The sequence below is a fragment of the Apostichopus japonicus genome, chromosome 17, assembly GCF_037975245.1.
Source record: "Apostichopus japonicus isolate 1M-3 chromosome 17, ASM3797524v1, whole genome shotgun sequence".
Lineage (NCBI taxonomy): Eukaryota > Metazoa > Echinodermata > Holothuroidea > Aspidochirotida > Stichopodidae > Apostichopus > Apostichopus japonicus.
This window is the reverse complement of record NC_092577.1, coordinates 17,282,323-17,309,566: the sequence shown is the minus strand read 5'-3', so window position 1 is coordinate 17,309,566 and position 27,244 is coordinate 17,282,323. Positions and strand designations below refer to the sequence as shown.

Here is a 27,244-nt window from a genome sequence, read left to right as displayed (position 1 = left end):
AGGCCATTTCAATTTCTCATCGTCGTGGCAACATAGTGTTATCAATTATGAAAATAAAAGCCTACGGCACCCAGTATTCCCAGGCGGTCACCCATCCAAGTACTGACTGCGCTCTACGTTGCTTGACTTCGGTGATCGGACGAGAACCGGTATAGTCATCGTGATGTGGCCGTAGACATTCCAAGAGGCGAAATGTAGGCTAGTTGTCTGGTAGGTTATGATCAGTGGATTTAATATATATTATACATGAATGGATTTAATATATATTATGTTAATCTATATTTTACATATATATCTACAAAATTCTAATATATAAAAACAAACGAGGTATTTATTAATATATTCGATTTTCAAATCGCTTTCCTCGTGGCAAGACACTTTCCTTGTGGAAAGACATTGAAGGCCATTTCAATTTCTCATCGTCGTGGCAACATAGTGTTATCAATTATGAAAATAAAAGCCTGCGGCACCCAGTATTCCCAGGCGGTCACCCATCCAAGTACTGACTGCGCTCTACGTTGCTTGACTTCGGTGATCGGACGAGAACCGGTATAGTCAACGTGATGTGGCCGTAGACATTCCAAGAGGTGAAATGTAGGCTACTTGTCTGGTAGGTTATGATCAGTGGATTTAATATATATATTATACATGAATGGATTTAATATATATTATGTTAATCTATATTTTACATATATATGTAGAAAATTCTAATATATAAAAACAAACGAGGTATTTATTAATATATTCGATTTTCAAATCGCTTTCCTCGTGGCAAGACACTTTCCTTGTGGAAAGACAATGAAGGCCATTTCAATTTCTCATCGTCGTGGCAACATAGTGTTATCAATTATAAAAAATAAAAGCCTACGGCACCCAGTATTCCCAGGCGGTCACCCATCCAAGTACTGACTGCGCTCTACGTTGCTTGACTTCGGTGATCGGACGAGAACCGGTATAGTCAACGTGATGTGGCCGTAGACATAACAAGAGGTCAATGTAGGCCATTTCAATTTGTCATCGTCGTGGCAACATAGTGTTATCAATTATGAAAATAAAAGCCTGCGGCACCCAGTATTCCCCCAGGCGGTCACCCATCCAAGTACTGACTGCGCTCTACGTTGCTTGACTTCGGTGATCGGACGAGAACCGGTATAGTCATCGTGATGTGGCCGTAGACATTCCAAGAGGCGAAATGTAGGCTAGTTGTCTGGTAGGTTATGATCAGTGGATTTAATATATATTATACATGAATGGATTTAATATATATTATGTTAATCTATATTTTACATATATATCTAGAAAATTCTAATATATAAAAACAAACGAGGTATTTATTAATATATTCGATTTTCAAATCGCTTTCCTCGTGGCAAGACACTTTCCTTGTGGAAAGACATTGAAGGCCATTTCAATTTGTCATCGTCGTGGCAACATAGTGTTATCAATTATGAAAATAAAAGCCTGCGGCACCCAGTATTCCCCCAGGCGGTCACCCATCCAAGTACTGACTGCGCTCTACGTTGCTTGACTTCGGTGATCGGACGAGAACCGGTATAGTCATCGTGATGTGGCCGTAGACATTCCAAGAGGCGAAATGTAGGCTAGTTGTCTGGTAGGTTATGATCAGTGGATTTAATATATATTATACATGAATGGATTTAATATATATTATGTTAATCTATATTTTACATATATATCTAGAAAATTCTAATATATAAAAACAAACGAGGTATTTATTAATATATTCGATTTTCAAATCGCTTTCCTCGTGGCAAGACACTTTCCTTGTGGAAAGACATTGAAGGCCATTTCAATTTGTCATCGTCGTGGCAACATAGTGTTATCAATTATGAAAATAAAAGCCTGCGGCACCCAGTATTCCCAGGCGGTCACCCATCCAAGTACTGACTGCGCTCTACGTTGCTTGACTTCGGTGATCGGACGAGAACCGGTATAGTCAACGTGATATGGCCGTAGACATTCCAAGAGGCGAAATGTAGGCTAGTTGTCTGGTAGGTTATGATCAGTGGATTTAATATATATTATACATGAATGGATTTAATATATATTATGTTAATCTATATTTTACATATATATGTAGACAATTCTAATATATAAAAACAAACGAGTTATTTATTAATATATTCGATTTTCAAATCGCTTTCCTCGTGGCAAGACACTTTCCTTGTGGAAAGACGATGAAGGCCATTTCAATTTGTCATCGTCGTGGCAACATAGTGTTATCAATTATGAAAATAAAAGCCTGCGGCACCCAGTATTCCCCCAGGCGGTCACCCATCCAAGTACTGACTGCGCTCTACGTTGCTTGACTTCGGTGATCGGACGAGAACCGGTATAGTCAACGTGATGTGGCCGTAGACATAAAAACCGGTCAATGTAGGCCATTTCAATTTCTCATCATCGTCGTGTTATCAATTATGAAAATAAAAGCCTACGGCACCCAGTATTCCCAGGCGGTCACCCATCCAAGTACTGACTGCGCTCTACGTTGCTTGACTTCGGTGATCGGACGAGAACCGGTATAGTCAACGTGATGTGGCCGTAGACATAACAAGAGGTCAATGTAGGCCATTTCAATTTCTCATCGTCGTGGCAACATAGTGTTATCAATTATGAAAATAAAAGCCTGCGGCACCCAGTATTCCCCCAGGCGGTCACCCATCCAAGTACTGACTGCGCTCTACGTTGCTTGACTTCGGTGATCGGACGAGAACCGGTATAGTCAACGTGATATGGCCGTAGACATTCCAAGAGGTGAAATGTAGGCTACTTGTCTGGTAGGTTATGATCAGTGGATTTAATATATATATTATACATGAATGGATTTAATATATATTATGTTAATCTATATTTGACATATATATCTAGAAAATTCTAATATATAAAAACAAACGAGGTATTTATTAATATATTCGATTTTCAAATCGCTTTCCTCGTGGCAAGACACTTTCCTTGTGGAAAGACAATGAAGGCCATTTCAATTTCTCATCGTCGTGGCAACATAGTGTTATCAATTATGAAAATAAAAGCCTGCGGCACCCAGTATTCCCCCAGGCGGTCACCCATCCAAGTACTGACTGCGCTCTACGTTGCTTGACTTCGGTGATCGGACGAGAACCGGTATAGTCATCGTGATGTGGCCGTAGACATTCCAAGAGGCGAAATGTAGGCTAGTTGTCTGGTAGGTTATGATCAGTGGATTTAATATATATTATACATGAATGGATTTAATATATATTATGTTAATCTATATTTTACATATATATCTAGAAAATTCTAATATATAAAAACAAACGAGGTATTTATTAATATATTCGATTTTCAAATCGCTTTCCTCGTGGCAAGACACTTTCCTTGTGGAAAGACATTGAAGGCCATTTCAATTTGTCATCGTCGTGGCAACATAGTGTTATCAATTATGAAAATAAAAGCCTGCGGCACCCAGTATTCCCAGGCGGTCACCCATCCAAGTACTGACTGCGCTCTACGTTGCTTGACTTCGGTGATCGGACGAGAACCGGTATAGTCAACGTGATATGGCCGTAGACATTCCAAGAGGCGAAATGTAGGCTAGTTGTCTGGTAGGTTATGATCAGTGGATTTAATATATATTATACATGAATGGATTTAATATATATTATGTTAATCTATATTTTACATATATATGTAGACAATTCTAATATATAAAAACAAACGAGTTATTTATTAATATATTCGATTTTCAAATCGCTTTCCTCGTGGCAAGACACTTTCCTTGTGGAAAGACGATGAAGGCCATTTCAATTTGTCATCGTCGTGGCAACATAGTGTTATCAATTATGAAAATAAAAGCCTGCGGCACCCAGTATTCCCCCAGGCGGTCACCCATCCAAGTACTGACTGCGCTCTACGTTGCTTGACTTCGGTGATCGGACGAGAACCGGTATAGTCAACGTGATGTGGCCGTAGACATAAAAACCGGTCAATGAAGGCCATTTCAATTTCTCATCATCGTCGTGTTATCAATTATGAAAATAAAAGCCTACGGCACCCAGTATTCCCAGGCGGTCACCCATCCAAGTACTGACTGCGCTCTACGTTGCTTGACTTCGGTGATCGGACGAGAACCGGTATAGTCAACGTGATGTGGCCGTAGACATAACAAGAGGTCAATGTAGGCCATTTCAATTTCTCATCGTCGTGGCAACATAGTGTTATCAATTATGAAAATAAAAGCCTGCGGCACCCAGTATTCCCCCAGGCGGTCACCCATCCAAGTACTGACTGCGCTCTACGTTGCTTGACTTCGGTGATCGGACGAGAACCGGTATAGTCAACGTGATGTGGCCGTAGACATAACAAGAGGTCAATGTAGGCCATTTCAATTTCTCATCGTCGTGGCAACATAGTGTTATCAATTATGAAAATAAAAGCCTGCGGCACCCAGTATTCCCCCAGGCGGTCACCCATCCAAGTACTGACTGCGCTCTACGTTGCTTGACTTCGGTGATCGGACGAGAACCGGTATAGTCATCGTGATGTGGCCGTAGACATTCCAAGAGGCGAAATGTAGGCTAGTTGTCTGGTAGGTTATGATCAGTGGATTTAATATATATTATACATGAATGGATTTAATATATATTATGTTAATCTATATTTTACATATATATCTAGAAAATTCTAATATATAAAAACAAACGAGGTATTTATTAATATATTCGATTTTCAAATCGCTTTCCTCGTGGCAAGACACTTTCCTTGTGGAAAGACATTGAAGGCCATTTCAATTTGTCATCGTCGTGGCAACATAGTGTTATCAATTATGAAAATAAAAGCCTGCGGCACCCAGTATTCCCCCAGGCGGTCACCCATCCAAGTACTGACTGCGCTCTACGTTGCTTGACTTCGGTGATCGGACGAGAACCGGTATAGTCATCGTGATGTGGCCGTAGACATTCCAAGAGGCGAAATGTAGGCTAGTTGTCTGGTAGGTTATGATCAGTGGATTTAATATATATTATACATGAATGGATTTAATATATATTATGTTAATCTATATTTTACATATATATCTAGAAAATTCTAATATATAAAAACAAACGAGGTATTTATTAATATATTCGATTTTCAAATCGCTTTCCTCGTGGCAAGACACTTTCCTTGTGGAAAGACATTGAAGGCCATTTCAATTTGTCATCGTCGTGGCAACATAGTGTTATCAATTATGAAAATAAAAGCCTGCGGCACCCAGTATTCCCAGGCGGTCACCCATCCAAGTACTGACTGCGCTCTACGTTGCTTGACTTCGGTGATCGGACGAGAACCGGTATAGTCAACGTGATATGGCCGTAGACATTCCAAGAGGCGAAATGTAGGCTAGTTGTCTGGTAGGTTATGATCAGTGGATTTAATATATATTATACATGAATGGATTTAATATATATTATGTTAATCTATATTTTACATATATATCTAGAAAATTCTAATATATAAAAACAAACGAGGTATTTATTAATATATTCGATTTTCAAATCGCTTTCCTCGTGGCAAGACACTTTCCTTGTGGAAAGACATTGAAGGCCATTTCAATTTGTCATCGTCGTGGCAACATAGTGTTATCAATTATGAAAATAAAAGCCTGCGGCACCCAGTATTCCCAGGCGGTCACCCATCCAAGTACTGACTGCGCTCTACGTTGCTTGACTTCGGTGATCGGACGAGAACCGGTATAGTCAACGTGATATGGCCGTAGACATTCCAAGAGGCGAAATGTAGGCTAGTTGTCTGGTAGGTTATGATCAGTGGATTTAATATATATTATACATGAATGGATTTAATATATATTATGTTAATCTATATTTTACATATATATGTAGACAATTCTAATATATAAAAACAAACGAGTTATTTATTAATATATTCGATTTTCAAATCGCTTTCCTCGTGGCAAGACACTTTCCTTGTGGAAAGACGATGAAGGCCATTTCAATTTGTCATCGTCGTGGCAACATAGTGTTATCAATTATGAAAATAAAAGCCTGCGGCACCCAGTATTCCCCCAGGCGGTCACCCATCCAAGTACTGACTGCGCTCTACGTTGCTTGACTTCGGTGATCGGACGAGAACCGGTATAGTCAACGTGATGTGGCCGTAGACATAAAAACCGGTCAATGTAGGCCATTTCAATTTCTCATCATCGTCGTGTTATCAATTATGAAAATAAAAGCCTACGGCACCCAGTATTCCCAGGCGGTCACCCATCCAAGTACTGACTGCGCTCTACGTTGCTTGACTTCGGTGATCGGACGAGAACCGGTATAGTCAACGTGATGTGGCCGTAGACATAACAAGAGGTCAATGTAGGCCATTTCAATTTCTCATCGTCGTGGCAACATAGTGTTATCAATTATGAAAATAAAAGCCTGCGGCACCCAGTATTCCCCCAGGCGGTCACCCATCCAAGTACTGACTGCGCTCTACGTTGCTTGACTTCGGTGATCGGACGAGAACCGGTATAGTCAACGTGATATGGCCGTAGACATTCCAAGAGGTGAAATGTAGGCTACTTGTCTGGTAGGTTATGATCAGTGGATTTAATATATATATTATACATGAATGGATTTAATATATATTATGTTAATCTATATTTGACATATATATCTAGAAAATTCTAATATATAAAAACAAACGAGGTATTTATTAATATATTCGATTTTCAAATCGCTTTCCTCGTGGCAAGACACTTTCCTTGTGGAAAGACAATGAAGGCCATTTCAATTTCTCATCGTCGTGGCAACATAGTGTTATCAATTATGAAAATAAAAGCCTGCGGCACCCAGTATTCCCCCAGGCGGTCACCCATCCAAGTACTGACTGCGCTCTACGTTGCTTGACTTCGGTGATCGGACGAGAACCGGTATAGTCATCGTGATGTGGCCGTAGACATTCCAAGAGGCGAAATGTAGGCTAGTTGTCTGGTAGGTTATGATCAGTGGATTTAATATATATTATACATGAATGGATTTAATATATATTATGTTAATCTATATTTTACATATATATCTAGAAAATTCTAATATATAAAAACAAACGAGGTATTTATTAATATATTCGATTTTCAAATCGCTTTCCTCGTGGCAAGACACTTTCCTTGTGGAAAGACATTGAAGGCCATTTCAATTTGTCATCGTCGTGGCAACATAGTGTTATCAATTATGAAAATAAAAGCCTGCGGCACCCAGTATTCCCAGGCGGTCACCCATCCAAGTACTGACTGCGCTCTACGTTGCTTGACTTCGGTGATCGGACGAGAACCGGTATAGTCAACGTGATATGGCCGTAGACATTCCAAGAGGCGAAATGTAGGCTAGTTGTCTGGTAGGTTATGATCAGTGGATTTAATATATATTATACATGAATGGATTTAATATATATTATGTTAATCTATATTTTACATATATATGTAGACAATTCTAATATATAAAAACAAACGAGTTATTTATTAATATATTCGATTTTCAAATCGCTTTCCTCGTGGCAAGACACTTTCCTTGTGGAAAGACGATGAAGGCCATTTCAATTTGTCATCGTCGTGGCAACATAGTGTTATCAATTATGAAAATAAAAGCCTGCGGCACCCAGTATTCCCCCAGGCGGTCACCCATCCAAGTACTGACTGCGCTCTACGTTGCTTGACTTCGGTGATCGGACGAGAACCGGTATAGTCAACGTGATGTGGCCGTAGACATAAAAACCGGTCAATGAAGGCCATTTCAATTTCTCATCATCGTCGTGTTATCAATTATGAAAATAAAAGCCTACGGCACCCAGTATTCCCAGGCGGTCACCCATCCAAGTACTGACTGCGCTCTACGTTGCTTGACTTCGGTGATCGGACGAGAACCGGTATAGTCAACGTGATGTGGCCGTAGACATAACAAGAGGTCAATGTAGGCCATTTCAATTTCTCATCGTCGTGGCAACATAGTGTTATCAATTATGAAAATAAAAGCCTGCGGCACCCAGTATTCCCCCAGGCGGTCACCCATCCAAGTACTGACTGCGCTCTACGTTGCTTGACTTCGGTGATCGGACGAGAACCGGTATAGTCAACGTGATATGGCCGTAGACATTCCAAGAGGTGAAATGTAGGCTACTTGTCTGGTAGGTTATGATCAGTGGATTTAATATATATATTATACATGAATGGATTTAATATATATTATGTTAATCTATATTTGACATATATATCTAGAAAATTCTAATATATAAAAACAAACGAGGTATTTATTAATATATTCGATTTTCAAATCGCTTTCCTCGTGGCAAGACACTTTCCTTGTGGAAAGACAATGAAGGCCATTTCAATTTCTCATCGTCGTGGCAACATAGTGTTATCAATTATGAAAATAAAAGCCTGCGGCACCCAGTATTCCCCCAGGCGGTCACCCATCCAAGTACTGACTGCGCTCTACGTTGCTTGACTTCGGTGATCGGACGAGAACCGGTATAGTCATCGTGATGTGGCCGTAGACATTCCAAGAGGCGAAATGTAGGCTAGTTGTCTGGTAGGTTATGATCAGTGGATTTAATATATATTATACATGAATGAATTTAATATATATTATGTTAATCTATATTTTACATATATATCTAGAAAATTCTAATATATAAAAACAAACGAGGTATTTATTAATATATTCGATTTTCAAATCGCTTTCCTCGTGGCAAGACACTTTCCTTGTGGAAAGACATTGAAGGCCATTTCAATTTCTCATCGTCGTGGCAACATAGTGTTATCAATTATGAAAATAAAAGCCTGCGGCACCCAGTATTCCCAGGCGGTCACCCATCCAAGTACTGACTGCGCTCTACGTTGCTTGACTTCGGTGATCGGACGAGAACCGGTATAGTCAACGTGATATGGCCGTAGACATTCCAAGAGGCGAAATGTAGGCTAGTTGTCTGGTAGGTTATGATCAGTGGATTTAATATATATTATACATGAATGGATTTAATATATATTATGTTAATCTATATTTTACATATATATGTAGACAATTCTAATATATAAAAACAAACGAGTTATTTATTAATATATTCGATTTTCAAATCGCTTTCCTCGTGGCAAGACACTTTCCTTGTGGAAAGACGATGAAGGCCATTTCAATTTGTCATCGTCGTGGCAACATAGTGTTATCAATTATGAAAATAAAAGCCTGCGGCACCCAGTATTCCCCCAGGCGGTCACCCATCCAAGTACTGACTGCGCTCTACGTTGCTTGACTTCGGTGATCGGACGAGAACCGGTATAGTCAACGTGATGTGGCCGTAGACATAAAAACCGGTCAATGAAGGCCATTTCAATTTCTCATCATCGTCGTGTTATCAATTATGAAAATAAAAGCCTACGGCACCCAGTATTCCCAGGCGGTCACCCATCCAAGTACTGACTGCGCTCTACGTTGCTTGACTTCGGTGATCGGACGAGAACCGGTATAGTCAACGTGATGTGGCCGTAGACATAACAAGAGGTCAATGTAGGCCATTTCAATTTCTCATCGTCGTGGCAACATAGTGTTATCAATTATGAAAATAAAAGCCTGCGGCACCCAGTATTCCCCCAGGCGGTCACCCATCCAAGTACTGACTGCGCTCTACGTTGCTTGACTTCGGTGATCGGACGAGAACCGGTATAGTCAACGTGATGTGGCCGTAGACATAACAAGAGGTCAATGTAGGCCATTTCAATTTCTCATCGTCGTGGCAACATAGTGTTATCAATTATGAAAATAAAAGCCTGCGGCACCCAGTATTCCCCCAGGCGGTCACCCATCCAAGTACTGACTGCGCTCTACGTTGCTTGACTTCGGTGATCGGACGAGAACCGGTATAGTCAACGTGATATGGCCGTAGACATTCCAAGAGGTGAAATGTAGGCTACTTGTCTGGTAGGTTATGATCAGTGGATTTAATATATATATTATACATGAATGGATTTAATATATATTATGTTAATCTATATTTGACATATATATCTAGAAAATTCTAATATATAAAAACAAACGAGGTATTTATTAATATATTCGATTTTCAAATCGCTTTCCTCGTGGCAAGACACTTTCCTTGTGGAAAGACAATGAAGGCCATTTCAATTTCTCATCGTCGTGGCAACATAGTGTTATCAATTATGAAAATAAAAGCCTGCGGCACCCAGTATTCCCAGGCGGTCACCCATCCAAGTACTGACTGCGCTCTACGTTGCTTGACTTCGGTGATCGGACGAGAACCGGTATAGTCAACGTGATATGGCCGTAGACATAACAAGAGGTCAATGTAGGCCATTTCAATTTCTCATCGTCGTGGCAACATAGAGTTATCAATTATAAAAAATAAAAGCCTACGGCACCCAGTATTCCCAGGCGGTCACCCATCCAAGTACTGACTGCGCTCTACGTTGCTTGACTTCGGTGATCGGACGAGAACCGGTATAGTCAACGTGATGTGGCCGTAGACATTCCAAGAGGCGAAATGTAGGCTAGTTGTCTGGTAGGTTATGATCAGTGGATTTAATATATATTATACATGAATGGATTTAATATATATTATGTTAATCTATATTTTACATATATATCTAGAAAATTCTAATATATAAAAACAAACGAGGTATTTATTAATATATTCGATTTTCAAATCGCTTTCCTCGTGGCAAGACACTTTCCTTGTGGAAAGACATTGAAGGCCATTTCAATTTGTCATCGTCGTGGCAACATAGTGTTATCAATTATGAAAATAAAAGCCTGCGGCACCCAGTATTCCCCCAGGCGGTCACCCATCCAAGTACTGACTGCGCTCTACGTTGCTTGACTTCGGTGATCGGACGAGAACCGGTATAGTCATCGTGATGTGGCCGTAGACATTCCAAGAGGCGAAATGTAGGCTAGTTGTCTGGTAGGTTATGATCAGTGGATTTAATATATATTATACATGAATGGATTTAATATATATTATGTTAATCTATATTTTACATATATATCTAGAAAATTCTAATATATAAAAACAAACGAGGTATTTATTAATATATTCGATTTTCAAATCGCTTTCCTCGTGGCAAGACACTTTCCTTGTGGAAAGACAATGAAGGCCATTTCAATTTCTCATCGTCGTGGCAACATAGTGTTATCAATTATGAAAATAAAAGCCTGCGGCACCCAGTATTCCCAGGCGGTCACCCATCCAAGTACTGACTGCGCTCTACGTTGCTTGACTTCGGTGATCGGACGAGAACCGGTATAGTCAACGTGATATGGCCGTAGACATAACAAGAGGTCAATGTAGGCCATTTCAATTTCTCATCGTCGTGGCAACATAGTGTTATCAATTATAAAAAATAAAAGCCTACGGCACCCAGTATTCCCAGGCGGTCACCCATCCAAGTACTGACTGCGCTCTACGTTGCTTGACTTCGGTGATCGGACGAGAACCGGTATAGTCAACGTGATGTGGCCGTAGACATTCCAAGAGGCGAAATGTAGGCTAGTTGTCTGGTAGGTTATGATCAGTGGATTTAATATATATTATACATGAATGGATTTAATATATATTATGTTAATCTATATTTTACATATATATCTAGAAAATTCTAATATATAAAAACAAACGAGGTATTTATTAATATATTCGATTTTCAAATCGCTTTCCTCGTGGCAAGACACTTTCCTTGTGGAAAGACATTGAAGGCCATTTCAATTTGTCATCGTCGTGGCAACATAGTGTTATCAATTATGAAAATAAAAGCCTGCGGCACCCAGTATTCCCCCAGGCGGTCACCCATCCAAGTACTGACTGCGCTCTACGTTGCTTGACTTCGGTGATCGGACGAGAACCGGTATAGTCATCGTGATGTGGCCGTAGACATTCCAAGAGGCGAAATGTAGGCTAGTTGTCTGGTAGGTTATGATCAGTGGATTTAATATATATTATACATGAATGGATTTAATATATATTATGTTAATCTATATTTTACATATATATCTAGAAAATTCTAATATATAAAAACAAACGAGGTATTTATTAATATATTCGATTTTCAAATCGCTTTCCTCGTGGCAAGACACTTTCCTTGTGGAAAGACATTGAAGGCCATTTCAATTTGTCATCGTCGTGGCAACATAGTGTTATCAATTATGAAAATAAAAGCCTGCGGCACCCAGTATTCCCAGGCGGTCATCCATCCAAGTACTGACTGCGCTCTACGTTGCTTGACTTCGGTGATCGGACGAGAACCGGTATAGTCAACGTGATATGGCCGTAGACATTCCAAGAGGCGAAATGTAGGCTAGTTGTCTGGTAGGTTATGATCAGTGGATTTAATATATATTATACATGAATGGATTTAATATATATTATGTTAATCTATATTTTACATATATATGTAGACAATTCTAATATATAAAAACAAACGAGTTATTTATTAATATATTCGATTTTCAAATCGCTTTCCTCGTGGCAAGACACTTTCCTTGTGGAAAGACGATGAAGGCCATTTCAATTTGTCATCGTCGTGGCAACATAGTGTTATCAATTATGAAAATAAAAGCCTGCGGCACCCAGTATTCCCCCAGGCGGTCACCCATCCAAGTACTGACTGCGCTCTACGTTGCTTGACTTCGGTGATCGGACGAGAACCGGTATAGTCAACGTGATGTGGCCGTAGACATAAAAACCGGTCAATGTAGGCCATTTCAATTTCTCATCATCGTCGTGTTATCAATTATGAAAATAAAAGCCTACGGCACCCAGTATTCCCAGGCGGTCACCCATCCAAGTACTGACTGCGCTCTACGTTGCTTGACTTCGGTGATCGGACGAGAACCGGTATAGTCAACGTGATGTGGCCGTAGACATAACAAGAGGTCAATGTAGGCCATTTCAATTTCTCATCGTCGTGGCAACATAGTGTTATCAATTATGAAAATAAAAGCCTGCGGCACCCAGTATTCCCCCAGGCGGTCACCCATCCAAGTACTGACTGCGCTCTACGTTGCTTGACTTCGGTGATCGGACGAGAACCGGTATAGTCAACGTGATATGGCCGTAGACATTCCAAGAGGTGAAATGTAGGCTACTTGTCTGGTAGGTTATGATCAGTGGATTTAATATATATATTATACATGAATGGATTTAATATATATTATGTTAATCTATATTTGACATATATATCTAGAAAATTCTAATATATAAAAACAAACGAGGTATTTATTAATATATTCGATTTTCAAATCGCTTTCCTCGTGGCAAGACACTTTCCTTGTGGAAAGACAATGAAGGCCATTTCAATTTGTCATCGTCGTGGCAACATAGTGTTATCAATTATGAAAATAAAAGCCTGCGGCACCCAGTATTCCCCCAGGCGGTCACCCATCCAAGTACTGACTGCGCTCTACGTTGCTTGACTTCGGTGATCGGACGAGAACCGGTATAGTCATCGTGATGTGGCCGTAGACATTCCAAGAGGCGAAATGTAGGCTAGTTGTCTGGTAGGTTATGATCAGTGGATTTAATATATATTATACATGAATGAATTTAATATATATTATGTTAATCTATATTTTACATATATATCTAGAAAATTCTAATATATAAAAACAAACGAGGTATTTATTAATATATTCGATTTTCAAATCGCTTTCCTCGTGGCAAGACACTTTCCTTGTGGAAAGACATTGAAGGCCATTTCAATTTGTCATCGTCGTGGCAACATAGTGTTATCAATTATGAAAATAAAAGCCTGCGGCACCCAGTATTCCCAGGCGGTCACCCATCCAAGTACTGACTGCGCTCTACGTTGCTTGACTTCGGTGATCGGACGAGAACCGGTATAGTCAACGTGATATGGCCGTAGACATTCCAAGAGGCGAAATGTAGGCTAGTTGTCTGGTAGGTTATGATCAGTGGATTTAATATATATTATACATGAATGGATTTAATATATATTATGTTAATCTATATTTTACATATATATGTAGACAATTCTAATATATAAAAACAAACGAGTTATTTATTAATATATTCGATTTTCAAATCGCTTTCCTCGTGGCAAGACACTTTCCTTGTGGAAAGACGATGAAGGCCATTTCAATTTGTCATCGTCGTGGCAACATAGTGTTATCAATTATGAAAATAAAAGCCTGCGGCACCCAGTATTCCCCCAGGCGGTCACCCATCCAAGTACTGACTGCGCTCTACGTTGCTTGACTTCGGTGATCGGACGAGAACCGGTATAGTCAACGTGATGTGGCCGTAGACATAAAAACCGGTCAATGAAGGCCATTTCAATTTCTCATCATCGTCGTGTTATCAATTATGAAAATAAAAGCCTACGGCACCCAGTATTCCCAGGCGGTCACCCATCCAAGTACTGACTGCGCTCTACGTTGCTTGACTTCGGTGATCGGACGAGAACCGGTATAGTCAACGTGATGTGGCCGTAGACATAACAAGAGGTCAATGTAGGCCATTTCAATTTCTCATCGTCGTGGCAACATAGTGTTATCAATTATGAAAATAAAAGCCTGCGGCACCCAGTATTCCCCCAGGCGGTCACCCATCCAAGTACTGACTGCGCTCTACGTTGCTTGACTTCGGTGATCGGACGAGAACCGGTATAGTCAACGTGATGTGGCCGTAGACATAACAAGAGGTCAATGTAGGCCATTTCAATTTCTCATCGTCGTGGCAACATAGTGTTATCAATTATGAAAATAAAAGCCTGCGGCACCCAGTATTCCCCCAGGCGGTCACCCATCCAAGTACTGACTGCGCTCTACGTTGCTTGACTTCGGTGATCGGACGAGAACCGGTATAGTCAACGTGATATGGCCGTAGACATTCCAAGAGGTGAAATGTAGGCTACTTGTCTGGTAGGTTATGATCAGTGGATTTAATATATATATTATACATGAATGGATTTAATATATATTATGTTAATCTATATTTGACATATATATCTAGAAAATTCTAATATATAAAAACAAACGAGGTATTTATTAATATATTCGATTTTCAAATCGCTTTCCTCGTGGCAAGACACTTTCCTTGTGGAAAGACAATGAAGGCCATTTCAATTTGTCATCGTCGTGGCAACATAGTGTTATCAATTATGAAAATAAAAGCCTGCGGCACCCAGTATTCCCAGGCGGTCACCCATCCAAGTACTGACTGCGCTCTACGTTGCTTGACTTCGGTGATCGGACGAGAACCGGTATAGTCAACGTGATATGGCCGTAGACATAACAAGAGGTCAATGTAGGCCATTTCAATTTCTCATCGTCGTGGCAACATAGTGTTATCAATTATAAAAAATAAAAGCCTACGGCACCCAGTATTCCCAGGCGGTCACCCATCCAAGTACTGACTGCGCTCTACGTTGCTTGACTTCGGTGATCGGACGAGAACCGGTATAGTCATCGTGATGTGGCCGTAGACATTCCAAGAGGCGAAATGTAGGCTAGTTGTCTGGTAGGTTATGATCAGTGGATTTAATATATATTATACATGAATGGATTTAATATATATTATGTTAATCTATATTTTACATATATATCTAGAAAATTCTAATATATAAAAACAAACGAGGTATTTATTAATATATTCGATTTTCAAATCGCTTTCCTCGTGGCAAGACACTTTCCTTGTGGAAAGACATTGAAGGCCATTTCAATTTGTCATCGTCGTGGCAACATAGTGTTATCAATTATGAAAATAAAAGCCTGCGGCACCCAGTATTCCCAGGCGGTCACCCATCCAAGTACTGACTGCGCTCTACGTTGCTTGACTTCGGTGATCGGACGAGAACCGGTATAGTCAACGTGATATGGCCGTAGACATTCCAAGAGGCGAAATGTAGGCTAGTTGTCTGGTAGGTTATGATCAGTGGATTTAATATATATTATACATGAATGGATTTAATATATATTATGTTAATCTATATTTTACATATATATGTAGACAATTCTAATATATAAAAACAAACGAGTTATTTATTAATATATTCGATTTTCAAATCGCTTTCCTCGTGGCAAGACACTTTCCTTGTGGAAAGACGATGAAGGCCATTTCAATTTGTCATCGTCGTGGCAACATAGTGTTATCAATTATGAAAATAAAAGCCTGCGGCACCCAGTATTCCCCCAGGCGGTCACCCATCCAAGTACTGACTGCGCTCTACGTTGCTTGACTTCGGTGATCGGACGAGAACCGGTATAGTCAACGTGATGTGGCCGTAGACATAAAAACCGGTCAATGTAGGCCATTTCAATTTCTCATCATCGTCGTGTTATCAATTATGAAAATAAAAGCCTACGGCACCCAGTATTCCCAGGCGGTCACCCATCCAAGTACTGACTGCGCTCTACGTTGCTTGACTTCGGTGATCGGACGAGAACCGGTATAGTCAACGTGATGTGGCCGTAGACATAACAAGAGGTCAATGTAGGCCATTTCAATTTCTCATCGTCGTGGCAACATAGTGTTATCAATTATGAAAATAAAAGCCTGCGGCACCCAGTATTCCCCCAGGCGGTCACCCATCCAAGTACTGACTGCGCTCTACGTTGCTTGACTTCGGTGATCGGACGAGAACCGGTATAGTCAACGTGATATGGCCGTAGACATTCCAAGAGGTGAAATGTAGGCTACTTGTCTGGTAGGTTATGATCAGTGGATTTAATATATATATTATACATGAATGGATTTAATATATATTATGTTAATCTATATTTGACATATATATCTAGAAAATTCTAATATATAAAAACAAACGAGGTATTTATTAATATATTCGATTTTCAAATCGCTTTCCTCGTGGCAAGACACTTTCCTTGTGGAAAGACAATGAAGGCCATTTCAATTTCTCATCGTCGTGGCAACATAGTGTTATCAATTATGAAAATAAAAGCCTGCGGCACCCAGTATTCCCCCAGGCGGTCACCCATCCAAGTACTGACTGCGCTCTACGTTGCTTGACTTCGGTGATCGGACGAGAACCGGTATAGTCATCGTGATGTGGCCGTAGACATTCCAAGAGGCGAAATGTAGGCTAGTTGTCTGGTAGGTTATGATCAGTGGATTTAATATATATTATACATGAATGGATTTAATATATATTATGTTAATCTATATTTTACATATATATCTAGAAAATTCTAATATATAAAAACAAACGAGGTATTTATTAATATATTCGATTTTCAAATCGCTTTCCTCGTGGCAAGACACTTTCCTTGTGGAAAGACATTGAAGGCCATTTCAATTTGTCATCGTCGTGGCAACATAGTGTTATCAATTATGAAAATAAAAGCCTGCGGCACCCAGTATTCCCAGGCGGTCACCCATCCAAGTACTGACTGCGCTCTACGTTGCTTGACTTCGGTGATCGGACGAGAACCGGTATAGTCAACGTGATATGGCCGTAGACATTCCAAGAGGCGAAATGTAGGCTAGTTGTCTGGTAGGTTATGATCAGTGGATTTAATATATATTATACATGAATGGATTTAATATATATTATGTTAATCTATATTTTACATATATATGTAGACAATTCTAATATATAAAAACAAACGAGTTATTTATTAATATATTCGATTTTCAAATCGCTTTCCTCGTGGCAAGACACTTTCCTTGTGGAAAGACGATGAAGGCCATTTCAATTTGTCATCGTCGTGGCAACATAGTGTTATCAATTATGAAAATAAAAGCCTGCGGCACCCAGTATTCCCCCAGGCGGTCACCCATCCAAGTACTGACTGCGCTCTACGTTGCTTGACTTCGGTGATCGGACGAGAACCGGTATAGTCAACGTGATGTGGCCGTAGACATAAAAACCGGTCAATGAAGGCCATTTCAATTTCTCATCATCGTCGTGTTATCAATTATGAAAATAAAAGCCTACGGCACCCAGTATTCCCAGGCGGTCACCCATCCAAGTACTGACTGCGCTCTACGTTGCTTGACTTCGGTGATCGGACGAGAACCGGTATAGTCAACGTGATGTGGCCGTAGACATAACAAGAGGTCAATGTAGGCCATTTCAATTTCTCATCGTCGTGGCAACATAGTGTTATCAATTATGAAAATAAAAGCCTGCGGCACCCAGTATTCCCCCAGGCGGTCACCCATCCAAGTACTGACTGCGCTCTACGTTGCTTGACTTCGGTGATCGGACGAGAACCGGTATAGTCAACGTGATATGGCCGTAGACATTCCAAGAGGTGAAATGTAGGCTACTTGTCTGGTAGGTTATGATCAGTGGATTTAATATATATATTATACATGAATGGATTTAATATATATTATGTTAATCTATATTTGACATATATATCTAGAAAATTCTAATATATAAAAACAAACGAGGTATTTATTAATATATTCGATTTTCAAATCGCTTTCCTCGTGGCAAGACACTTTCCTTGTGGAAAGACAATGAAGGCCATTTCAATTTCTCATCGTCGTGGCAACATAGTGTTATCAATTATGAAAATAAAAGCCTGCGGCACCCAGTATTCCCAGGCGGTCACCCATCCAAGTACTGACTGCGCTCTACGTTGCTTGACTTCGGTGATCGGACGAGAACCGGTATAGTCAACGTGATATGGCCGTAGACATAACAAGAGGTCAATGTAGGCCATTTCAATTTCTCATCGTCGTGGCAACATAGTGTTATCAATTATAAAAAATAAAAGCCTACGGCACCCAGTATTCCCAGGCGGTCACCCATCCAAGTACTGACTGCGCTCTACGTTGCTTGACTTCGGTGATCGGACGAGAACCGGTATAGTCAACGTGATGTGGCCGTAGACATTCCAAGAGGCGAAATGTAGGCTAGTTGTCTGGTAGGTTATGATCAGTGGATTTAATATATATTATACATGAATGGATTTAATATATATTATGTTAATCTATATTTTACATATATATCTAGAAAATTCTAATATATAAAAACAAACGAGGTATTTATTAATATATTCGATTTTCAAATCGCTTTCCTCGTGGCAAGACACTTTCCTTGTGGAAAGACATTGAAGGCCATTTCAATTTGTCATCGTCGTGGCAACATAGTGTTATCAATTATGAAAATAAAAGCCTGCGGCACCCAGTATTCCCCCAGGCGGTCACCCATCCAAGTACTGACTGCGCTCTACGTTGCTTGACTTCGGTGATCGGACGAGAACCGGTATAGTCATCGTGATGTGGCCGTAGACATTCCAAGAGGCGAAATGTAGGCTAGTTGTCTGGTAGGTTATGATCAGTGGATTTAATATATATTATACATGAATGGATTTAATATATATTATGTTAATCTATATTTTACATATATATCTAGAAAATTCTAATATATAAAAACAAACGAGGTATTTATTAATATATTCGATTTTCAAATCGCTTTCCTCGTGGCAAGACACTTTCCTTGTGGAAAGACATTGAAGGCCATTTCAATTTGTCATCGTCGTGGCAACATAGTGTTATCAATTATGAAAATAAAAGCCTGCGGCACCCAGTATTCCCAGGCGGTCACCCATCCAAGTACTGACTGCGCTCTACGTTGCTTGACTTCGGTGATCGGACGAGAACCGGTATAGTCAACGTGATATGGCCGTAGACATTCCAAGAGGCGAAATGTAGGCTAGTTGTCTGGTAGGTTATGATCAGTGGATTTAATATATATTATACATGAATGGATTTAATATATATTATGTTAATCTATATTTTACATATATATGTAGACAATTCTAATATATAAAAACAAACGAGTTATTTATTAATATATTCGATTTTCAAATCGCTTTCCTCGTGGCAAGACACTTTCCTTGTGGAAAGACGATGAAGGCCATTTCAATTTGTCATCGTCGTGGCAACATAGTGTTATCAATTATGAAAATAAAAGCCTGCGGCACCCAGTATTCCCCCAGGCGGTCACCCATCCAAGTACTGACTGCGCTCTACGTTGCTTGACTTCGGTGATCGGACGAGAACCGGTATAGTCAACGTGATGTGGCCGTAGACATAAAAACCGGTCAATGTAGGCCATTTCAATTTCTCATCATCGTCGTGTTATCAATTATGAAAATAAAAGCCTACGGCACCCAGTATTCCCAGGCGGTCACCCATCCAAGTACTGACTGCGCTCTACGTTGCTTGACTTCGGTGATCGGACGAGAACCGGTATAGTCAACGTGATGTGGCCGTAGACATAACAAGAGGTCAATGTAGGCCATTTCAATTTCTCATCGTCGTGGCAACATAGTGTTATCAATTATGAAAATAAAAGCCTGCGGCACCCAGTATTCCCCCAGGCGGTCACCCATCCAAGTACTGACTGCGCTCTACGTTGCTTGACTTCGGTGATCGGACGAGAACCGGTATAGTCAACGTGATATGGCCGTAGACATTCCAAGAGGTGAAATGTAGGCTACTTGTCTGGTAGGTTATGATCAGTGGATTTAATATATATATTATACATGAATGGATTTAATATATATTATGTTAATCTATATTTGACATATATATCTAGAAAATTCTAATATATAAAAACAAACGAGGTATTTATTAATATATTCGATTTTCAAATCGCTTTCCTCGTGGCAAGACACTTTCCTTGTGGAAAGACAATGAAGGCCATTTCAATTTCTCATCGTCGTGGCAACATAGTGTTATCAATTATGAAAATAAAAGCCTGCGGCACCCAGTATTCCCCCAGGCGGTCACCCATCCAAGTACTGACTGCGCTCTACGTTGCTTGACTTCGGTGATCGGACGAGAACCGGTATAGTCATCGTGATGTGGCCGTAGACATTCCAAGAGGCGAAATGTAGGCTAGTTGTCTGGTAGGTTATGATCAGTGGATTTAATATATATTATACATGAATGGATTTAATATATATTATGTTAATCTATATTTTACATATATATCTAGAAAATTCTAATATATAAAAACAAACGAGGTATTTATTAATATATTCGATTTTCAAATCGCTTTCCTCGTGGCAAGACACTTTCCTTGTGGAAAGACATTGAAGGCCATTTCAATTTGTCATCGTCGTGGCAACATAGTGTTATCAATTATGAAAATAAAAGCCTGCGGCACCCAGTATTCCCAGGCGGTCACCCATCCAAGTACTGACTGCGCTCTACGTTGCTTGACTTCGGTGATCGGACGAGAACCGGTATAGTCAACGTGATATGGCCGTAGACATTCCAAGAGGCGAAATGTAGGCTAGTTGTCTGGTAGGTTATGATCAGTGGATTTAATATATATTATACATGAATGGATTTAATATATATTATGTTAATCTATATTTTACATATATATGTAGACAATTCTAATATATAAAAACAAACGAGTTATTTATTAATATATTCGATTTTCAAATCGCTTTCCTCGTGGCAAGACACTTTCCTTGTGGAAAGACGATGAAGGCCATTTCAATTTGTCATCGTCGTGGCAACATAGTGTTATCAATTATGAAAATAAAAGCCTGCGGCACCCAGTATTCCCCCAGGCGGTCACCCATCCAAGTACTGACTGCGCTCTACGTTGCTTGACTTCGGTGATCGGACGAGAACCGGTATAGTCAACGTGATGTGGCCGTAGACATAAAAACCGGTCAATGAAGGCCATTTCAATTTCTCATCATCGTCGTGTTATCAATTATGAAAATAAAAGCCTACGGCACCCAGTATTCCCAGGCGGTCACCCATCCAAGTACTGACTGCGCTCTACGTTGCTTGACTTCGGTGATCGGACGAGAACCGGTATAGTCAACGTGATGTGGCCGTAGACATAACAAGAGGTCAATGTAGGCCATTTCAATTTCTCATCGTCGTGGCAACATAGTGTTATCAATTATGAAAATAAAAGCCTGCGGCACCCAGTATTCCCCCAGGCGGTCACCCATCCAAGTACTGACTGCGCTCTACGTTGCTTGACTTCGGTGATCGGACGAGAACCGGTATAGTCAACGTGATATGGCCGTAGACATTCCAAGAGGTGAAATGTAGGCTACTTGTCTGGTAGGTTATGATCAGTGGATTTAATATATATATTATACATGAATGGATTTAATATATATTATGTTAATCTATATTTGACATATATATCTAGAAAATTCTAATATATAAAAACAAACGAGGTATTTATTAATATATTCGATTTTCAAATCGCTTTCCTCGTGGCAAGACACTTTCCTTGTGGAAAGACAATGAAGGCCATTTCAATTTCTCATCGTCGTGGCAACATAGTGTTATCAATTATGAAAATAAAAGCCTGCGGCACCCAGTATTCCCCCAGGCGGTCACCCATCCAAGTACTGACTGCGCTCTACGTTGCTTGACTTCGGTGATCGGACGAGAACCGGTATAGTCATCGTGATGTGGCCGTAGACATTCCAAGAGGCGAAATGTAGGCTAGTTGTCTGGTAGGTTATGATCAGTGGATTTAATATATATTATACATGAATGGATTTAATATATATTATGTTAATCTATATTTGACATATATATCTAGAAAATTCTAATATATAAAAACAAACGAGGTATTTATTAATATATTCGATTTTCAAATCGCTTTCCTCGTGGCAAGACACTTTCCTTGTGGAAAGACATTGAAGGCCATTTCAATTTGTCATCGTCGTGGCAACATAGTGTTATCAATTATGAAAATAAAAGCCTGCGGCACCCAGTATTCCCAGGCGGTCACCCATCCAAGTACTGACTGCGCTCTACGTTGCTTGACTTCGGTGATCGGACGAGAACCGGTATAGTCAACGTGAAATGGCCGTAGACATTCCAAGAGGCGAAATGTAGGCTAGTTGTCTGGTAGGTTATGATCAGTGGATTTAATATATATTATACATGAATGGATTTAATATATATTATGTTAATCTATATTTTACATATATATGTAGACAATTCTAATATATAAAAACAAACGAGTTATTTATTAATATATTCGATTTTCAAATCGCTTTCCTCGTGGCAAGACACTTTCCTTGTGGAAAGACGATGAAGGCCATTTCAATTTGTCATCGTCGTGGCAACATAGTGTTATCAATTATGAAAATAAAAGCCTGCGGCACCCAGTATTCCCCCAGGCGGTCACCCATCCAAGTACTGACTGCGCTCTACGTTGCTTGACTTCGGTGATCGGACGAGAACCGGTATAGTCAACGTGATGTGGCCGTAGACATAAAAACCGGTCAATGAAGGCCATTTCAATTTCTCATCATCGTCGTGTTATCAATTATGAAAATAAAAGCCTACGGCACCCAGTATTCCCAGGCGGTCACCCATCCAAGTACTGACTGCGCTCTACGTTGCTTGACTTCGGTGATCGGACGAGAACCGGTATAGTCAACGTGATGTGGCCGTAGACATAACAAGAGGTCAATGTAGGCCATTTCAATTTCTCATCGTCGTGGCAACATAGTGTTATCAATTATGAAAATAAAAGCCTGCGGCACCCAGTATTCCCCCAGGCGGTCACCCATCCAAGTACTGACTGCGCTCTACGTTGCTTGACTTCGGTGATCGGACGAGAACCGGTATAGTCAACGTGATGTGGCCGTAGACATAACAAGAGGTCAATGTAGGCCATTTCAATTTCTCATCGTCGTGGCAACATAGTGTTATCAATTATGAAAATAAAAGCCTGCGGCACCCAGTATTCCCCCAGGCGGTCACCCATCCAAGTACTGACTGCGCTCTACGTTGCTTGACTTCGGTGATCGGACGAGAACCGGTATAGTCAACGTGATATGGCCGTAGACATTCCAAGAGGTGAAATGTAGGCTACTTGTCTGGTAGGTTATGATCAGTGGATTTAATATATATATTATACATGAATGGATTTAATATATATTATGTTAATCTATATTTGACATATATATCTAGAAAATTCTAATATATAAAAACAAACGAGGTATTTATTAATATATTCGATTTTCAAATCGCTTTCCTCGTGGCAAGACACTTTCCTTGTGGAAAGACAATGAAGGCCATTTCAATTTCTCATCGTCGTGGCAACATAGTGTTATCAATTATGAAAATAAAAGCCTGCGGCACCCAGTATTCCCAGGCGGTCACCCATCCAAGTACTGACTGCGCTCTACGTTGCTTGACTTCGGTGATCGGACGAGAACCGGTATAGTCAACGTGATATGGCCGTAGACATTCCAAGAGGCGAAATGTAGGCTAGTTGTCTGGTAGGTTATGATCAGTGGATTTAATATATATTATACATGAATGGATTTAATATATATTATGTTAATCTATATTTTACATATATATGTAGACAATTCTAATATATAAAAACAAACGAGTTATTTATTAATATATTCGATTTTCAAATCGCTTTCCTCGTGGCAAGACACTTTCCTTGTGGAAAGACGATGAAGGCCATTTCAATTTGTCATCGTCGTGGCAACATAGTGTTATCAATTATGAAAATAAAAGCCTGCGGCACCCAGTATTCCCCCAGGCGGTCACCCATCCAAGTACTGACTGCGCTCTACGTTGCTTGACTTCGGTGATCGGACGAGAACCGGTATAGTCAACGTGATGTGGCCGTAGACATAACAAGAGGTCAATGTAGGCCATTTCAATTTCTCATCGTCGTGGCAACATAGTGTTATCAATTATGAAAATAAAAGCCTGCGGCACCCAGTATTCCCCCAGGCGGTCACCCATCCAAGTACTGACTGCGCTCTACGTTGCTTGACTTCGGTGATCGGACGAGAACCGGTATAGTCAACGTGATGTGGCCGTAGACATAACAAGAGGTCAATGTAGGCCATTTCAATTTCTCATCGTCGTGGCAACATAGTGTTATCAATTATGAAAATAAAAGCCTACGGCACCCAGTATTCCCAGGCGGTCACCCATCCAAGTACTGACTGCGCTCTACGTTGCTTGACTTCGGTGATCGGACGAGAACCGGTATAGTCAACGTGATATGGCCGTAGACATTCCAAGAGGTGAAATGTAGGCTACTTGTCTGGTAGGTTATGATCAGTGGATTTAATATATATATTATACATGAATGGATTTAATATATATTATGTTAATCTATATTTTACATATATATCTAGAAAATTCTAATATATAAAAACAAACGAGGTATTTATTAATATATTCGATTTTCAAATCGCTTTCCTCGTGGCAAGACACTTTCCTTGTGGAAAGACAATGAAGGCCATTTCAATTTCTCATCGTCGTGGCAACATAGTGTTATCAATTATGAAAATAAAAGCCTACGGCACCCAGTATTCCCAGGCGGTCACCCATCCAAGTACTGACTGCGCTCTACGTTGCTTGACTTCGGTGATCGGACGAGAACCGGTATAGTCATCGTGATGTGGCCGTAGACATTCCAAGAGGCGAAATGTAGGCTAGTTGTCTGGTAGGTTATGATTAGTGGATTTAATATATATATTATACATGAATGGATTTAATATATATTATGTTAATCTATATTTTACATCTATATGTAGAAAATTCGAATATATAAAAACAAACGAGTTATTTATTAATATATTCGATTTTCAAATCGCTTTCCTCGTGGCAAGACACTTTCCTTGTGGAAAGACAATGAAGGCCATTTCAATTTCTCATCGTCGTGGCAACATAGTGTTATCAATTATGAAAATAAAAGCCTGCGGCACCCAGTATTCCCCCAGGCGGTCACCCATCCAAGTACTGACTGCGCTCTACGTTGCTTGACTTCGGTGATCGGACGAGAACCGGTATAGTCAACGTGATGTGGCCGTAGACATAACAAGAGGTCAATGTAGGCCATTTCAATTTCTCATCATCGTCGTGTTATCAATTATGAAAATAAAAGCCTACGGCACCCAGTATTCCCAGGCGGTCACCCATCCAAGTACTGACTGCGCTCTACGTTGCTTGACATCGGTGATCGGACGAGAACCGGTATAGTCAACGTGATGTGGCCGTAGACATAACAAGAGGTCAATGTAGACCATTTCAATTTCTCATCATCGTCGTGTTATCAATTATGAAAATAAAAGCCTACGGCACCCAGTATTCCCAGGCGGTCACCCATCCAAGTACTGACTGCGCTCTACGTTGCTTGACTTCGGTGATCGGACGAGAACCGGTATAGTCATCGTGATGTGGCCGTAGACATTCCAAGAGGCGAAATGTAGGCTAGTTGTCTGGTAGGTTATGATTAGTGGATTTAATATATATATTATACATGAATGGATTTAATATATATTATGTTAATCTGTATTTTACATATATATGTAGACAATTCTAATATATAAAAACAAACGAGTTATTTATTAATATATTCGATTTTCAAATCGCTTTCCTCGTGGCAAGACACTTTCCTTGTGGAAAGACAATGAAGGCCATTTCAATTTCTCATCGTCGTGGCAACATAGTGTTATCAATTATGAAAATAAAAGCCTGCGGCACCCAGTATTCCCCCAGGCGGTCACCCATCCAAGTACTGACTGCGCTCTACGTTGCTTGACTTCGGTGATCGGACGAGAACCGGTATAGTCAACGTGATGTGGCCGTAGACATAAAAACCGGTCAATGTAGGCCATTTCAATTTCTCATCATCGTCGTGTTATCAATTATGAAAATAAAAGCCTACGGCACCCAGTATTCCCAGGCGGTCACCCATCCAAGTACTGACTGCGCTCTACGTTGCTTGACTTCGGTGATCGGACGAGAACCGGTATAGTCAACGTGATGTGGCCGTAGACATAAAAACCGGTCAATGTAGGCCATTTCAATTTCTCATCGTCGTGGCAACATAGTGTTATCAATTATAAAAAATAAAAGCCTACGGCACCCAGTATTCCCAGGCGGTCACCCATCCAAGTACTGACTGCGCTCTACGTTGCTTGACTTCGGTGATCGGACGAGAACCGGTATAGTCAACGTGATGTGGCCGTAGACATAACAAGAGGTCAATGTAGGCCATTTCAATTTCTCATCATCGTCGTGTTATCAATTATGAAAATAAAAGCCTACGGCACCCAGTATTCCCAGGCGGTCACCCATCCAAGTACTGACTGCGCTCTACGTTGCTTGACTTCGGTGATCGGACGAGAACCGGTATAGTCAACGTGATGTGGCCGTAGACATAACAAGAGGTCAATGTAGGCCATTTCAATTTCTCATCGTCGTGGCAACATAGTGTTATCAATTATGA

The 27,244-nt window shown here is 40.2% G+C and overlaps 36 non-coding genes and 53 pseudogenes across 36 annotated transcripts; all 89 read right to left on the bottom strand.

The window, feature by feature from the left end:
• Positions 1–58: 58 nt before the first annotated feature.
• LOC139956256 (5S ribosomal RNA) lies at positions 59–177 on the bottom strand (annotated as a pseudogene).
• A 281-nt stretch (positions 178–458) lies between these two features.
• Positions 459–577, bottom strand: LOC139956580 (5S ribosomal RNA; annotated as a pseudogene).
• Positions 578–861: 284 nt separating this feature from the next.
• LOC139955317 (5S ribosomal RNA) lies at positions 862–980 on the bottom strand. The gene has a single exon (XR_011788561.1). It is a non-coding gene; the product is annotated as a 5S ribosomal RNA (ribosomal RNA).
• Positions 981–1,056: 76 nt separating this feature from the next.
• Positions 1,057–1,177, bottom strand: LOC139957435 (5S ribosomal RNA; annotated as a pseudogene).
• Positions 1,178–1,458: 281 nt separating this feature from the next.
• LOC139957434 (5S ribosomal RNA) lies at positions 1,459–1,579 on the bottom strand (annotated as a pseudogene).
• Positions 1,580–1,860: 281 nt separating this feature from the next.
• LOC139955688 (5S ribosomal RNA) lies at positions 1,861–1,979 on the bottom strand. Its single transcript, XR_011788920.1, has one exon. It is a non-coding gene; the product is annotated as a 5S ribosomal RNA (ribosomal RNA).
• Positions 1,980–2,260: 281 nt separating this feature from the next.
• Positions 2,261–2,381, bottom strand: LOC139957301 (5S ribosomal RNA; annotated as a pseudogene).
• Positions 2,382–2,449: 68 nt separating this feature from the next.
• Positions 2,450–2,568, bottom strand: LOC139955316 (5S ribosomal RNA). The gene has a single exon (XR_011788560.1). It is a non-coding gene; the product is annotated as a 5S ribosomal RNA (ribosomal RNA).
• Positions 2,569–2,644: 76 nt separating this feature from the next.
• Positions 2,645–2,765, bottom strand: LOC139957171 (5S ribosomal RNA; annotated as a pseudogene).
• Positions 2,766–3,048: 283 nt separating this feature from the next.
• LOC139957433 (5S ribosomal RNA) lies at positions 3,049–3,169 on the bottom strand (annotated as a pseudogene).
• Positions 3,170–3,450: 281 nt separating this feature from the next.
• On the bottom strand, positions 3,451–3,569 carry LOC139955687 (5S ribosomal RNA). Its single transcript, XR_011788919.1, has one exon. It is a non-coding gene; the product is annotated as a 5S ribosomal RNA (ribosomal RNA).
• A 281-nt stretch (positions 3,570–3,850) lies between these two features.
• LOC139957300 (5S ribosomal RNA) lies at positions 3,851–3,971 on the bottom strand (annotated as a pseudogene).
• Positions 3,972–4,039: 68 nt separating this feature from the next.
• Positions 4,040–4,158, bottom strand: LOC139955315 (5S ribosomal RNA). The gene has a single exon (XR_011788559.1). It is a non-coding gene; the product is annotated as a 5S ribosomal RNA (ribosomal RNA).
• A 76-nt stretch (positions 4,159–4,234) lies between these two features.
• On the bottom strand, positions 4,235–4,355 carry LOC139957299 (5S ribosomal RNA; annotated as a pseudogene).
• A 76-nt stretch (positions 4,356–4,431) lies between these two features.
• Positions 4,432–4,552, bottom strand: LOC139957432 (5S ribosomal RNA; annotated as a pseudogene).
• A 281-nt stretch (positions 4,553–4,833) lies between these two features.
• Positions 4,834–4,954, bottom strand: LOC139957431 (5S ribosomal RNA; annotated as a pseudogene).
• A 281-nt stretch (positions 4,955–5,235) lies between these two features.
• On the bottom strand, positions 5,236–5,354 carry LOC139955686 (5S ribosomal RNA). The gene has a single exon (XR_011788918.1). It is a non-coding gene; the product is annotated as a 5S ribosomal RNA (ribosomal RNA).
• A 281-nt stretch (positions 5,355–5,635) lies between these two features.
• LOC139955685 (5S ribosomal RNA) lies at positions 5,636–5,754 on the bottom strand. Its single transcript, XR_011788917.1, has one exon. It is a non-coding gene; the product is annotated as a 5S ribosomal RNA (ribosomal RNA).
• A 281-nt stretch (positions 5,755–6,035) lies between these two features.
• Positions 6,036–6,156, bottom strand: LOC139957297 (5S ribosomal RNA; annotated as a pseudogene).
• A 68-nt stretch (positions 6,157–6,224) lies between these two features.
• On the bottom strand, positions 6,225–6,343 carry LOC139955313 (5S ribosomal RNA). Its single transcript, XR_011788557.1, has one exon. It is a non-coding gene; the product is annotated as a 5S ribosomal RNA (ribosomal RNA).
• A 76-nt stretch (positions 6,344–6,419) lies between these two features.
• On the bottom strand, positions 6,420–6,540 carry LOC139957169 (5S ribosomal RNA; annotated as a pseudogene).
• A 283-nt stretch (positions 6,541–6,823) lies between these two features.
• LOC139957430 (5S ribosomal RNA) lies at positions 6,824–6,944 on the bottom strand (annotated as a pseudogene).
• Positions 6,945–7,225: 281 nt separating this feature from the next.
• LOC139955683 (5S ribosomal RNA) lies at positions 7,226–7,344 on the bottom strand. Its single transcript, XR_011788915.1, has one exon. It is a non-coding gene; the product is annotated as a 5S ribosomal RNA (ribosomal RNA).
• A 281-nt stretch (positions 7,345–7,625) lies between these two features.
• On the bottom strand, positions 7,626–7,746 carry LOC139957296 (5S ribosomal RNA; annotated as a pseudogene).
• A 68-nt stretch (positions 7,747–7,814) lies between these two features.
• Positions 7,815–7,933, bottom strand: LOC139955312 (5S ribosomal RNA). The gene has a single exon (XR_011788556.1). It is a non-coding gene; the product is annotated as a 5S ribosomal RNA (ribosomal RNA).
• Positions 7,934–8,009: 76 nt separating this feature from the next.
• On the bottom strand, positions 8,010–8,130 carry LOC139957168 (5S ribosomal RNA; annotated as a pseudogene).
• Positions 8,131–8,413: 283 nt separating this feature from the next.
• Positions 8,414–8,534, bottom strand: LOC139957429 (5S ribosomal RNA; annotated as a pseudogene).
• Positions 8,535–8,815: 281 nt separating this feature from the next.
• Positions 8,816–8,934, bottom strand: LOC139955682 (5S ribosomal RNA). The gene has a single exon (XR_011788914.1). It is a non-coding gene; the product is annotated as a 5S ribosomal RNA (ribosomal RNA).
• A 281-nt stretch (positions 8,935–9,215) lies between these two features.
• Positions 9,216–9,336, bottom strand: LOC139957295 (5S ribosomal RNA; annotated as a pseudogene).
• Positions 9,337–9,404: 68 nt separating this feature from the next.
• On the bottom strand, positions 9,405–9,523 carry LOC139955311 (5S ribosomal RNA). Its single transcript, XR_011788555.1, has one exon. It is a non-coding gene; the product is annotated as a 5S ribosomal RNA (ribosomal RNA).
• A 76-nt stretch (positions 9,524–9,599) lies between these two features.
• Positions 9,600–9,720, bottom strand: LOC139957294 (5S ribosomal RNA; annotated as a pseudogene).
• A 76-nt stretch (positions 9,721–9,796) lies between these two features.
• LOC139957167 (5S ribosomal RNA) lies at positions 9,797–9,917 on the bottom strand (annotated as a pseudogene).
• A 283-nt stretch (positions 9,918–10,200) lies between these two features.
• On the bottom strand, positions 10,201–10,319 carry LOC139955681 (5S ribosomal RNA). The gene has a single exon (XR_011788913.1). It is a non-coding gene; the product is annotated as a 5S ribosomal RNA (ribosomal RNA).
• A 77-nt stretch (positions 10,320–10,396) lies between these two features.
• Positions 10,397–10,515, bottom strand: LOC139955310 (5S ribosomal RNA). Its single transcript, XR_011788554.1, has one exon. It is a non-coding gene; the product is annotated as a 5S ribosomal RNA (ribosomal RNA).
• Positions 10,516–10,796: 281 nt separating this feature from the next.
• LOC139957428 (5S ribosomal RNA) lies at positions 10,797–10,917 on the bottom strand (annotated as a pseudogene).
• A 281-nt stretch (positions 10,918–11,198) lies between these two features.
• LOC139955680 (5S ribosomal RNA) lies at positions 11,199–11,317 on the bottom strand. The gene has a single exon (XR_011788912.1). It is a non-coding gene; the product is annotated as a 5S ribosomal RNA (ribosomal RNA).
• Positions 11,318–11,394: 77 nt separating this feature from the next.
• On the bottom strand, positions 11,395–11,513 carry LOC139955308 (5S ribosomal RNA). The gene has a single exon (XR_011788553.1). It is a non-coding gene; the product is annotated as a 5S ribosomal RNA (ribosomal RNA).
• A 281-nt stretch (positions 11,514–11,794) lies between these two features.
• LOC139957426 (5S ribosomal RNA) lies at positions 11,795–11,915 on the bottom strand (annotated as a pseudogene).
• Positions 11,916–12,196: 281 nt separating this feature from the next.
• On the bottom strand, positions 12,197–12,315 carry LOC139956736 (5S ribosomal RNA; annotated as a pseudogene).
• A 281-nt stretch (positions 12,316–12,596) lies between these two features.
• On the bottom strand, positions 12,597–12,717 carry LOC139957293 (5S ribosomal RNA; annotated as a pseudogene).
• A 68-nt stretch (positions 12,718–12,785) lies between these two features.
• Positions 12,786–12,904, bottom strand: LOC139955307 (5S ribosomal RNA). The gene has a single exon (XR_011788552.1). It is a non-coding gene; the product is annotated as a 5S ribosomal RNA (ribosomal RNA).
• A 76-nt stretch (positions 12,905–12,980) lies between these two features.
• On the bottom strand, positions 12,981–13,101 carry LOC139957166 (5S ribosomal RNA; annotated as a pseudogene).
• Positions 13,102–13,384: 283 nt separating this feature from the next.
• LOC139957424 (5S ribosomal RNA) lies at positions 13,385–13,505 on the bottom strand (annotated as a pseudogene).
• A 281-nt stretch (positions 13,506–13,786) lies between these two features.
• On the bottom strand, positions 13,787–13,905 carry LOC139955679 (5S ribosomal RNA). Its single transcript, XR_011788911.1, has one exon. It is a non-coding gene; the product is annotated as a 5S ribosomal RNA (ribosomal RNA).
• A 281-nt stretch (positions 13,906–14,186) lies between these two features.
• LOC139957292 (5S ribosomal RNA) lies at positions 14,187–14,307 on the bottom strand (annotated as a pseudogene).
• Positions 14,308–14,375: 68 nt separating this feature from the next.
• On the bottom strand, positions 14,376–14,494 carry LOC139955306 (5S ribosomal RNA). The gene has a single exon (XR_011788551.1). It is a non-coding gene; the product is annotated as a 5S ribosomal RNA (ribosomal RNA).
• Positions 14,495–14,570: 76 nt separating this feature from the next.
• LOC139957291 (5S ribosomal RNA) lies at positions 14,571–14,691 on the bottom strand (annotated as a pseudogene).
• A 76-nt stretch (positions 14,692–14,767) lies between these two features.
• LOC139957165 (5S ribosomal RNA) lies at positions 14,768–14,888 on the bottom strand (annotated as a pseudogene).
• Positions 14,889–15,171: 283 nt separating this feature from the next.
• On the bottom strand, positions 15,172–15,290 carry LOC139955678 (5S ribosomal RNA). Its single transcript, XR_011788910.1, has one exon. It is a non-coding gene; the product is annotated as a 5S ribosomal RNA (ribosomal RNA).
• A 77-nt stretch (positions 15,291–15,367) lies between these two features.
• LOC139956255 (5S ribosomal RNA) lies at positions 15,368–15,486 on the bottom strand (annotated as a pseudogene).
• A 281-nt stretch (positions 15,487–15,767) lies between these two features.
• Positions 15,768–15,886, bottom strand: LOC139955677 (5S ribosomal RNA). The gene has a single exon (XR_011788909.1). It is a non-coding gene; the product is annotated as a 5S ribosomal RNA (ribosomal RNA).
• Positions 15,887–16,167: 281 nt separating this feature from the next.
• LOC139957290 (5S ribosomal RNA) lies at positions 16,168–16,288 on the bottom strand (annotated as a pseudogene).
• A 68-nt stretch (positions 16,289–16,356) lies between these two features.
• On the bottom strand, positions 16,357–16,475 carry LOC139955305 (5S ribosomal RNA). Its single transcript, XR_011788550.1, has one exon. It is a non-coding gene; the product is annotated as a 5S ribosomal RNA (ribosomal RNA).
• A 76-nt stretch (positions 16,476–16,551) lies between these two features.
• Positions 16,552–16,672, bottom strand: LOC139957164 (5S ribosomal RNA; annotated as a pseudogene).
• A 283-nt stretch (positions 16,673–16,955) lies between these two features.
• On the bottom strand, positions 16,956–17,076 carry LOC139957423 (5S ribosomal RNA; annotated as a pseudogene).
• Positions 17,077–17,357: 281 nt separating this feature from the next.
• On the bottom strand, positions 17,358–17,476 carry LOC139955676 (5S ribosomal RNA). Its single transcript, XR_011788908.1, has one exon. It is a non-coding gene; the product is annotated as a 5S ribosomal RNA (ribosomal RNA).
• Positions 17,477–17,757: 281 nt separating this feature from the next.
• LOC139957289 (5S ribosomal RNA) lies at positions 17,758–17,878 on the bottom strand (annotated as a pseudogene).
• Positions 17,879–17,946: 68 nt separating this feature from the next.
• Positions 17,947–18,065, bottom strand: LOC139955304 (5S ribosomal RNA). Its single transcript, XR_011788549.1, has one exon. It is a non-coding gene; the product is annotated as a 5S ribosomal RNA (ribosomal RNA).
• A 76-nt stretch (positions 18,066–18,141) lies between these two features.
• Positions 18,142–18,262, bottom strand: LOC139957163 (5S ribosomal RNA; annotated as a pseudogene).
• Positions 18,263–18,545: 283 nt separating this feature from the next.
• On the bottom strand, positions 18,546–18,664 carry LOC139955675 (5S ribosomal RNA). Its single transcript, XR_011788907.1, has one exon. It is a non-coding gene; the product is annotated as a 5S ribosomal RNA (ribosomal RNA).
• A 77-nt stretch (positions 18,665–18,741) lies between these two features.
• LOC139955303 (5S ribosomal RNA) lies at positions 18,742–18,860 on the bottom strand. The gene has a single exon (XR_011788548.1). It is a non-coding gene; the product is annotated as a 5S ribosomal RNA (ribosomal RNA).
• A 281-nt stretch (positions 18,861–19,141) lies between these two features.
• LOC139957422 (5S ribosomal RNA) lies at positions 19,142–19,262 on the bottom strand (annotated as a pseudogene).
• A 281-nt stretch (positions 19,263–19,543) lies between these two features.
• On the bottom strand, positions 19,544–19,662 carry LOC139955674 (5S ribosomal RNA). Its single transcript, XR_011788906.1, has one exon. It is a non-coding gene; the product is annotated as a 5S ribosomal RNA (ribosomal RNA).
• Positions 19,663–19,943: 281 nt separating this feature from the next.
• On the bottom strand, positions 19,944–20,064 carry LOC139957288 (5S ribosomal RNA; annotated as a pseudogene).
• Positions 20,065–20,132: 68 nt separating this feature from the next.
• LOC139955301 (5S ribosomal RNA) lies at positions 20,133–20,251 on the bottom strand. Its single transcript, XR_011788546.1, has one exon. It is a non-coding gene; the product is annotated as a 5S ribosomal RNA (ribosomal RNA).
• Positions 20,252–20,327: 76 nt separating this feature from the next.
• On the bottom strand, positions 20,328–20,448 carry LOC139957162 (5S ribosomal RNA; annotated as a pseudogene).
• A 283-nt stretch (positions 20,449–20,731) lies between these two features.
• On the bottom strand, positions 20,732–20,852 carry LOC139957421 (5S ribosomal RNA; annotated as a pseudogene).
• A 281-nt stretch (positions 20,853–21,133) lies between these two features.
• On the bottom strand, positions 21,134–21,252 carry LOC139955672 (5S ribosomal RNA). The gene has a single exon (XR_011788904.1). It is a non-coding gene; the product is annotated as a 5S ribosomal RNA (ribosomal RNA).
• Positions 21,253–21,533: 281 nt separating this feature from the next.
• LOC139957286 (5S ribosomal RNA) lies at positions 21,534–21,654 on the bottom strand (annotated as a pseudogene).
• A 68-nt stretch (positions 21,655–21,722) lies between these two features.
• LOC139955300 (5S ribosomal RNA) lies at positions 21,723–21,841 on the bottom strand. The gene has a single exon (XR_011788545.1). It is a non-coding gene; the product is annotated as a 5S ribosomal RNA (ribosomal RNA).
• Positions 21,842–21,917: 76 nt separating this feature from the next.
• On the bottom strand, positions 21,918–22,038 carry LOC139957161 (5S ribosomal RNA; annotated as a pseudogene).
• A 283-nt stretch (positions 22,039–22,321) lies between these two features.
• Positions 22,322–22,442, bottom strand: LOC139957420 (5S ribosomal RNA; annotated as a pseudogene).
• A 281-nt stretch (positions 22,443–22,723) lies between these two features.
• On the bottom strand, positions 22,724–22,842 carry LOC139956576 (5S ribosomal RNA; annotated as a pseudogene).
• Positions 22,843–23,123: 281 nt separating this feature from the next.
• On the bottom strand, positions 23,124–23,244 carry LOC139957285 (5S ribosomal RNA; annotated as a pseudogene).
• A 68-nt stretch (positions 23,245–23,312) lies between these two features.
• LOC139955299 (5S ribosomal RNA) lies at positions 23,313–23,431 on the bottom strand. Its single transcript, XR_011788544.1, has one exon. It is a non-coding gene; the product is annotated as a 5S ribosomal RNA (ribosomal RNA).
• A 76-nt stretch (positions 23,432–23,507) lies between these two features.
• LOC139957284 (5S ribosomal RNA) lies at positions 23,508–23,628 on the bottom strand (annotated as a pseudogene).
• Positions 23,629–23,704: 76 nt separating this feature from the next.
• On the bottom strand, positions 23,705–23,825 carry LOC139957160 (5S ribosomal RNA; annotated as a pseudogene).
• Positions 23,826–24,108: 283 nt separating this feature from the next.
• Positions 24,109–24,227, bottom strand: LOC139955671 (5S ribosomal RNA). The gene has a single exon (XR_011788903.1). It is a non-coding gene; the product is annotated as a 5S ribosomal RNA (ribosomal RNA).
• A 281-nt stretch (positions 24,228–24,508) lies between these two features.
• LOC139957283 (5S ribosomal RNA) lies at positions 24,509–24,629 on the bottom strand (annotated as a pseudogene).
• A 76-nt stretch (positions 24,630–24,705) lies between these two features.
• LOC139957282 (5S ribosomal RNA) lies at positions 24,706–24,826 on the bottom strand (annotated as a pseudogene).
• A 76-nt stretch (positions 24,827–24,902) lies between these two features.
• LOC139956419 (5S ribosomal RNA) lies at positions 24,903–25,021 on the bottom strand. The gene has a single exon (XR_011789375.1). It is a non-coding gene; the product is annotated as a 5S ribosomal RNA (ribosomal RNA).
• A 283-nt stretch (positions 25,022–25,304) lies between these two features.
• On the bottom strand, positions 25,305–25,423 carry LOC139956254 (5S ribosomal RNA; annotated as a pseudogene).
• A 283-nt stretch (positions 25,424–25,706) lies between these two features.
• LOC139957281 (5S ribosomal RNA) lies at positions 25,707–25,827 on the bottom strand (annotated as a pseudogene).
• A 68-nt stretch (positions 25,828–25,895) lies between these two features.
• LOC139956475 (5S ribosomal RNA) lies at positions 25,896–26,014 on the bottom strand (annotated as a pseudogene).
• Positions 26,015–26,082: 68 nt separating this feature from the next.
• On the bottom strand, positions 26,083–26,201 carry LOC139956252 (5S ribosomal RNA; annotated as a pseudogene).
• Positions 26,202–26,484: 283 nt separating this feature from the next.
• On the bottom strand, positions 26,485–26,605 carry LOC139957280 (5S ribosomal RNA; annotated as a pseudogene).
• A 68-nt stretch (positions 26,606–26,673) lies between these two features.
• On the bottom strand, positions 26,674–26,792 carry LOC139955298 (5S ribosomal RNA). Its single transcript, XR_011788543.1, has one exon. It is a non-coding gene; the product is annotated as a 5S ribosomal RNA (ribosomal RNA).
• A 77-nt stretch (positions 26,793–26,869) lies between these two features.
• LOC139955297 (5S ribosomal RNA) lies at positions 26,870–26,988 on the bottom strand. The gene has a single exon (XR_011788542.1). It is a non-coding gene; the product is annotated as a 5S ribosomal RNA (ribosomal RNA).
• A 68-nt stretch (positions 26,989–27,056) lies between these two features.
• On the bottom strand, positions 27,057–27,175 carry LOC139955295 (5S ribosomal RNA). Its single transcript, XR_011788540.1, has one exon. It is a non-coding gene; the product is annotated as a 5S ribosomal RNA (ribosomal RNA).
• Between the last annotated feature and the right edge of the window lie 69 nt (positions 27,176–27,244).